The sequence below is a fragment of the Astatotilapia calliptera genome, chromosome 11, assembly GCF_900246225.1.
Source record: "Astatotilapia calliptera chromosome 11, fAstCal1.2, whole genome shotgun sequence".
Taxonomy (NCBI): Eukaryota; Metazoa; Chordata; class Actinopteri; order Cichliformes; family Cichlidae; genus Astatotilapia; species Astatotilapia calliptera.
Genome location: NC_039312.1, coordinates 35170130 through 35178668, shown reverse-complemented (window position 1 = coordinate 35178668; position 8539 = coordinate 35170130). Strand labels below are relative to the sequence as shown.

General features: G+C 42.7%; 1 pseudogene; it reads left to right on the top strand.

Moving 5' to 3' along the window:
- Nucleotides 1-1532: 1532 nt before the first annotated feature.
- Nucleotides 1533-7277, top strand: LOC113032856 (uncharacterized; annotated as a pseudogene).
- Nucleotides 7278-8539: the final 1262 nt, after the last annotated feature.

Genomic DNA, 8539 nt, shown 5'->3' with positions numbered 1-8539 from the left:
GTTCAGTAATCCGTCCCCCCACACACACCCACACACACACACACTCACACTCAAACTTCACTAAAGTCACATCAAACTCTAAATTTTATGCCCAGAAAATGAAGCGGACTGCAGTTTAAAGGCAAACGCCATCTGTTTTTGTTTTTGTTTTTTTTACTACAAATGTAATATTTTTAAATGTTTAATTATAAAAAGTGTTTTTCTTTATTTCTGAGGTCTCATATTTTTTTCTTTTTTTGTTTTGTTTTTTAAATTGTGTCCATTTCTCCAAAGTCTCAGGAAATAAAAAGTCACATTAACCATGAAAATGAAATCAGTGAGAAGTTTGAAATTCAGAAACATTTGAGAGCACATGAAGCAGCAGACTAATAAAGGACGGGTTTTTATACAAACTTTTCTACGTTTGTAAAAATGAAAAACACTCTGTGATGACGAGGACATTTGTTAGTAATCACAGTACACTGGACACTTCCGTGTGTGTCGAACAATCCAGAAATCTGAAATCATTTCTATTTGGGACCAAGTAAAGTTGATCTTCGAGACAGAGCCCGTTTGTTTTGTATATAAGTTTCTCTGATGTTTGTCAGCCTGTGTGTGAACGTACGGTTAGGATTTCACTGTCTGTAATAAATTGCTGCAGTTTCTTTCTGTCAGGTGATAAAGAGATTTTCAATAAATACACGTGTTCGGTTTCTGTTTTCACCCACAAACATGAAAAACTTTGGACTGAAGAGGAGTTCTAGAAAAATCTGACCTCATGTTGAAACAGAAATGGTGTCAAAGCACCCACAGCTTCAGCAGCGTCTCTGAGGAACTCTTCATTAAAATTACATCAAACTTATGTCCTAATAAATATATTCCTCGCAATGAGGGAGGAGCTTCAGAGAGGGCGTGGCCATCTGTGAGCCTGTGACTTCAGTTGGTGGAAGACTGAAGCACAGAGCAGTGTGACGGTTTTTATCACCACTGGAGCGGATTATTCTCAGTCTTCATTAGTTTTACTGAACGCTTGCTAATATTAACGATTTGTGTCAGAATCAGGAGACTTTGTTTCCATTATACATCAAAGTGCAACATGCATAGTAAAACTACATTAATGAAAGAAAAAAGTACTGTGGCTGTGTGATCATAGTGTATATGCAGATGACAATGAAATCAATAAAGGCTGACATCAGTAAGTAGAGAAATTTACATTACACATGCTTCCCTTAGGCAGTATCGTTAGAAGACATAACATCTTGATGCATCTCAATCATCCAGGTAAGTAAATCTCCAGAAGTTGATTCTGTTCATCTGGACGTAGCGTTTTGTGGGAGAAACGTTTCGTCATCATCAGGTGACGTCTTCAGTCTCAGCTGACTGCAGGTCTCAATCTTATAAACAGTTCATTTGCATAATGACTGAAACCAGCCCACTGAAGGAACAATGGGCTGGGAGGTCAGGTCCTTAATCATAATTATGCAAATTCTCATGACCATTGATCAACAACCACTGACCAAAACCCACTGATCAAAGACCATTAACCAACGGCCATGAGTACCATTCGCAGAGGCTGGAAGATCAAGGTGCACCCGGTGGAGGTGGGGTGCAGGGGCTTTGTTGCCAGTACAACAGCAAAGCTGCTTAGAGACTGGGATCAGAGGACAGGCGCAACGGCAGGCTATAAGAGAGCTAGCTAACACTGCTGAGAGGACCAGTCACTGGCTATGGTTAAAAAGGGCTGACATCACTCGGTCAGCTAACCACGAGAGAAAAGAAATTCTCCGCTCTTCTTCCCTTATCTGGGAGGCAGTGGGGAGGAAGAGCGTACAGCCGGATCCGGCGGGGAGGTGTGGGAAGCCAGATCGGGCGCCCCCCTTCCAGCTCTCCTCTCTGCTCTCTCCTATCTTGTCCCTTTTGTCTTACTTCTCTCGATCACCTTTTCTATCCCTTTGAAGAAGTGAGGCTCCATAAATGCTAAACAGGTGAGTATTATTTCTAACTTGCAGTGAATAGATAGAAAATAAACTGTAGGAAACTAAACAGAAGAAAGAAGGAGAGAAATAATAAGTTAACATAAACCACTGACACTCCAGGGCCTGACCAACCCTGGCAGGGCCTCCTTGGATGAGGGTGTCTAGTGATAATGGCCGAAACACCCGATGAATCCAAGGTCCACTGCTGATGATGTGTCCCAAATTTAAAATGATAATCTAGATCAGATCTCTAATCCCTAAACCTAACCAAGGAAGGAAAATGGCAGATTAGCCTGGGTAAAAGACCGGCAGTTGAGGCACACAACGATGCGTGCTGCTGGCAAAGTTTCTGGGCTTTCCTCCTCATAACAGCCGTCCCTCAAGAGTCTCTCCATCTAAACAAGCATTATCAGGGACTGTAACACCTAGTCCTCACTGAATCTCTGTCTCTCTTCCACAGCATGTCTTTAGCCTGTCTTCCTTCTCTCACCCCAACCAATCACAGCAGATGGCCCCGCCCCTCCCTGACCATGGTTCTGCCGGAGGTTTCTTCCTGTTAAAAGGGAGTTTTTCCTTCCCACTGTTGCCAAAGCAGTGGGGATCGTATGCAATGTTGCCTGTAATTTTTCATGTGTCTGCGCAAACACACAAACACCCTGAGCGGTGCCTTGGACCACTGTGAGTAACATCAGACGTGTGCAGTTTAATTCTTCTGTTAAAGTATTTCTGTTAGAATACACTGGAACTTACGAATACCCCGTTTCATGAAAAATTCAAGTTATGAAGGCGCTGAACGGCGATATTTCTGCCCGTGTTACGGCAAAATGCCCGCGTAACGAAATCCGCTGGCTCTGATTGGCTGAGCCTCCAATGCCCACAATGTCTTCTGAATCACGTGACAACCCCTTGGCTTCCGTACTTGCGTTTCGCTGTTCCACTTGAACGATTTATTGTTGTTCTAGTTAGCAATTAGCCTACAGCCTATCGTTCAGCATCGCCTCACTCAGAACGCGCGATGGGTGCTTCGACCCTCGGGAACAAATCGGGGTTCCGCTGTAGCTCTAATTAAGTGCATTAGCCCACTTACAGTGAAAAGTGCAAACATCTTGTCCATGACCTGTGCAGTATATTAACACCAAATTGGAAGTGAAAATTACTTAAACCCCAATTTTGAAAACAATATTTTTTCATGCTCTGACTTGTATAACGAGTCTGTGTGAAGCTCCTGCTGTGGTCTGGGAGACAGTCCTGGAACTCTTTGTCTGCAAAATACACTATTTAATTACCAATGTTGGGCAAGTTATTTTGAAAAAGTAATTAATTATAGTTACTAGTTAATTCTTCAAAAAAGAGTTTTGCAAACAACAAAGTTGCAGCTGTTTACCTAAAAATGCAGCCGAGGCAGTTTTTATAACCATTTCAAACTATTTACAGAACAATCAGGTGTTCTGCATCAAATATGAGTCACGCAAATTATTTGTGTCCACTACAAAGGAGAAAATCACAGCCTGATCCCTGCAGGCCTGACAGCAGCAGGTGTAGCACTGCTCCTGCTTCCACCTGCGTTTACACTTTAATCTGTCTTTGGTGGCTTTTTGGCAGAACTGCGACATTCAGCAGCCGCCTCATTGTTCTGACACACAAACTAAAACTATCCACAAAACAACACATTAACTACACACTCCAAACACGCTAAACGTCACAAATCTCTCACATCTAAAAACTCGCTCTCACCACCGTCACTCCTCAAATGAATTGTTACGTATTGATTTCAATTTGAATGAAGGTTGGATTGTTTGTGCGCGGAGACTGCATCAGCAGGTTTTGCATGCGCGCAGCTCAGAGGAAACATTTGTGTTTTCTCTGTTGTCTTTGTTAATGCAGGGTCTTCACCTTACAATATGAGCGCCTCGAGGCAACATTTGTTGTGATTTTGCGCTATGTAAATAAAGCTGAATTGAATCGCGTGACGTTGACGTAGAAAAGAAAGAAATATGTGCAACAAAAAAAACCTGTTGCATAAATCAAACATAGCAAAAGCCGGAGTGACGAAATTAGAAGAACGATTGCAGCCTGTTGGCAACAAACTGACAGCAATCACATCCTGACTCCCACATGTCACAACCCGGTGTTTCAGCTAACAGGGCGAGCTGAGGATCCAGCAGACATTCCCAGGAAAGCATCATCAGCGTTCACAGTCTGATGATGGAAAGAGTCGAGGATGGTCCACGTATCACATGTAGGTTAAAAATAAGAGCACATCACACATGATAACAAACATGCACTTTTCAAGCTTTGTCCAATGAAAGATCAGAAAGCAGGTCAAACATCCAGGGTACCACAGATCCTTTCACAGACTGTTATACTGTGATGCTGATGTTCAGCGTGGTTTCTCACCAGAGCTCAACAGAAGCATTAAATCTGATGTTTACAGTGAAAAACAGCAGATTGGAGAGGGGGAGGTGAGAGGCACATCAGCAGCATTTTTCCATTGTTTGGTCATTTTGATGAAATGTTGCGACAAATAGGAAATTTCAATGTTTTCTATTAAGAGGTAAAAAAAAAAAAGAGGTTCAGAGCTGATCGCAAAGAAATCAAACCCAGTGTGTCAGTCAGTGTCTTCATCAGCACTGCTGACCACACGTTTAAAGAAGTCGTCATTCAGTCGGCTCATTAAAACGTAAGGATGGCAGTTTGGGACAAAAACAGTCTGTGGGCTCCTGTTCCTGCTGGCAGGTAAGACGTGTTTAACATTTTTATGTGTCTTATTGTAGCTGCTTGTGTTTTCACGTCAAACCTTTCTTCCTGGCAGCCCGACTTCTTTACGTTTCGGAAACTTTGTTTTAGAGCTTCACACACAGCAGTCTGTATTTTCTGTCTGTGAACTGAGTCACTGTGTTCGGATCTCAGCTCTGTGTTTGCTCTTCTTTAGGTGCTGTGGGTCAAACTGTGATCTATCCTCTCAGGTCTACCTGTGATGTCAGAGGATCCACTGCCACCCTCCGCTGCACCTTCACACCTCTGAAGTCTTTCAAAGTGAATCAAACAGAAGTTCCACCAAAGATCGTCAGAGTCCTCTGGTGTCAGAACCACCGGTACTGCTACACTAACACTCCGTCTGTGTGTGACAGTGACTCAGCAAACATCGATCCTCGTTATCAATATCTGGGAGACAAGAAGACAAACTTTACAGATCAGAGATGTTCAGCAGGGAGACAACGCAAGCTTTCGCTTCAGGATGGAAGCTGATCATCGTGAAGGACGTTTTACTAACCAGACAGGAGTGACTGTCAGAGTTGATGGTGAGAGAAAAATGTCCTGGTTCTGACACAAATATTAATCTTTAATATTAACGACTGTTTATTAAAACTAATGAACACTTTGATTTTAGATTCGTCTAAAATGAGAATAATCAAAAAGTTGAGCAGAGGTGAAACCGTCACACTGCTCTGCACTTTCCACCAACTGGAGGTCACGTGGTTCAAAGATGGCCACGCCCTCTCAGACACTGGCCCCTCCCTCCTTCTCATCCTGACTGCAGAGGACTCTGGGAGCTACACCTGTGCTCTGAAGACCAACATGGAGACTGTCTCTGAGCCGCACAGCCTGCAGGTGGAGGCAGAGGCAGGTTGGTGTGATCAGTTTCTCTCAGATTTTCTTCTCCGTCAAACAGCTGCATGATGTTAAAAGTTTAGGTGGTTAAAATTGAGTCTAACACAAGTGCAGCCTGTTCATGATCCGTCTGCAATCAGGGAGTCTTAAATCAAGCCCACAAAGGTCTGTCAGTGTGTTTGGAGGCACCGTTTCAGCTTCCTTTTGCTTCTTGCTTTAGTTTCAGCTGTGAGAAAACACCCAGTCTATTTTTATTCAAACACATGGATATATTCTTATTTCTGTGACAGCTTTGATGTTGGTTAAAATGATTCAGTGTTTCTTTGCATTGCTGCGACTCATTAACAGTGTTGGGACTAACGCGTTATTAAGTAACGTTACAGTAACTACGTTATTATTGTGGTAACGAGCACGGTAACTAGTTATGCCAAAACCAGGAACGCGTTACTCGTTACTGGGATTTAGATAGGCTCGTTACTCGTTACTTCGTGTGGTGGCTATCGCGGAGCTTCCACAGATTCAGTAACATTAGCAAGTGGTGGAGGCCAGCAGGTGGAGGAGGGAAAGGGGTGTCCTTCATGGTCCACCATATCCCAGAATTCATAGCACGGCCCAGCCAAATTTCAGTTTCCAACAATAGCGGCTGCTGCTAAGTTTTAAAATTACTCTTATTAATCTTTCTGGGTCACAAAATAAACTTTTAGCATATTTCCAGGCGAGAAAGTAGCTGTGTAAACTTCAAATATCTGCTCGGTTTATCAAGACATCGCATATTTGCAAAAGTGCGCCGACGTTTTCGGAGACGTCTGGTACCCACCAGCTCGATAGCAAGCCGGGGGGTTCAATGATCACTCCAGCCGGCGAGAGCAGCGGACTCCCGGCTTCATCGTTTTCAGACCCCCGCTCTGTCACTACTCAGGTTAAACATGATATTGAAGTCACTCGGAGAACTTTCCTTTTTTCTGTGTTTTATTTGTTCCGGAGTAAATCGTTTGGCTGAGATCAAAGTTATTAGATTATTTGATTAAATAAAACTTTATTAATTTAAATTCCTCCGGGATTTTCACACAGCTGAATAAACGTCAAACAGAAAACTGATTAAACAGAAGTGTGAGACAGTCGAGAGTTTACTCCAGTGTCCTGTTATATTTTAGACAGCAAGGAGCAGACGGCCGAGTTTATTAAACTCCACCGAGACAGCGCTGACGCTAATCTGAAGGCTAGACCGTCCCATTTCACGGCCTCGCACTTCCGGCCTTCTCGGTCTTCGAAGGACCCGGCCCACGTAGACCGCGAAGGCCGGGTCCTCCGAAGGATGCGGCCGACGTTTTGGGACACAGCTTCTGTGTCTGAGCACATGTGACGGTGCAGAGCCGGGGAAGGCGGGGCTTGTTCCTTCCTAACCAGTAGGGGTGTTAAATAAACTCTTTGGGGTTTTATTTCATATTTATATTATTTATCTGTTATTATTGATTTACTTTAGCTCAACTCAGTGATTAACAGAATAATGAGGAATCACAATTAACAATAACAATGTTGTATTGCAGAGAGGCGTGGGTAACCCGTTGAACCCCACTCGTGATAGGAGTTCTTCTTTTATTGCTTTGCATGTTCTCATCTTGCATTCTACCCTGTATCAGATCAATGATTGACAGATCCCGAGAAGCTCAGAGCTCTCAGAACCTGGCCATGACCCCAGACACTCAGTGAGCTCAAGTCTTTTCTAGGCTTTGTAGGGTACTATCGACAGTTTGTGAAGGACTGACCAAAACCTGTCAAACCCCTGAATGATTTCACCAAAGGCTAACCACCACAGAGGAAGGGCAGAAAGGTAACACCTGGCCCTAGTGGGTATTGAACCCTAAAGTGCTGCTTTCCAACTGTTTTTGAAGTAATCATAGATTTAATTGGAAAGTAAATCTTAAATGAAATTAAATCTCTGCTCCAGTACAGCTGGATTTCATTTCATTGATTTGCACATCATTGCTGATCATGTGGTTTACATTTTCACAATAACTGCTGAATCCAACTGTTACATTTGCAGTTTTAACAAACAGTGAGGAACTATTACTAAATATATGTGTTGGATATGTTTAAAATGACATTTTGAATGAAAGATATCTGCTGGTGTGTGAGCAGTTGAGCTTTTCCGCCCTTTCCAGAATTATAATGGTTACAGCTTCACTCAGATATCACTGAGGCGGTGACGCAGCCATGCAAACACAGTGATCGCATGCAAAACTCTGCTTCACATTCAAATGAAGACACAAACCTGAGACCTGATGCAGCAGACAGGGTAAAGGTTTGATGCTGTGAGAAAAGCTTTATTACACTTACAGACTAAAACTGCAGAAGAAAGTCAGAGAGGATGAATACATGAGCAATGTTTACTGTTTATGACCTCAGTCTGGCTTCATGGTTTCACAGCTCACTCACCATGTGGTGGTTGATGGAGGTCAGTTTGAGTTTGCTTCTCAGATGAATTTGAATAAGGCCGATTTTTGCATTAAGAAAATACTCCTGATATCTTTAAACAAATAAACCTGAATGAACACTTTCAGCCTACGTCTGGCTTTACATGATGTACGAAGCTTTTCTGAGAGAGGATTTAGGAGCAGATGTTTATTATGTGGATGATTTTAACTGTTTCCAGTTCAGCAGACTGGATGCTTCTCTTCCAAATAAAGATGATCATATTTCAGTCCTCACTGTGTTTTTGTTTATGCAAGAAAATGACCAGAGTGAGAGCAAACGAGGCTCCATTTAAACATGTAACTCAGTTACATGTGGAGATGTTAAAAAAACAATAATAAATTGGTTTAAATACATTTTATAATATTTATTATGAAGAGAGAGCTGAGTGTAAAAGCAGATGATGTCACTTCCTGGTGTGCAGACTAAACCGACCCACAGTCTTCCTTCTCACTGTAAGCGGCTGTCTCCTCCTCTCTGTGGAAAACCTTCCCATCAGG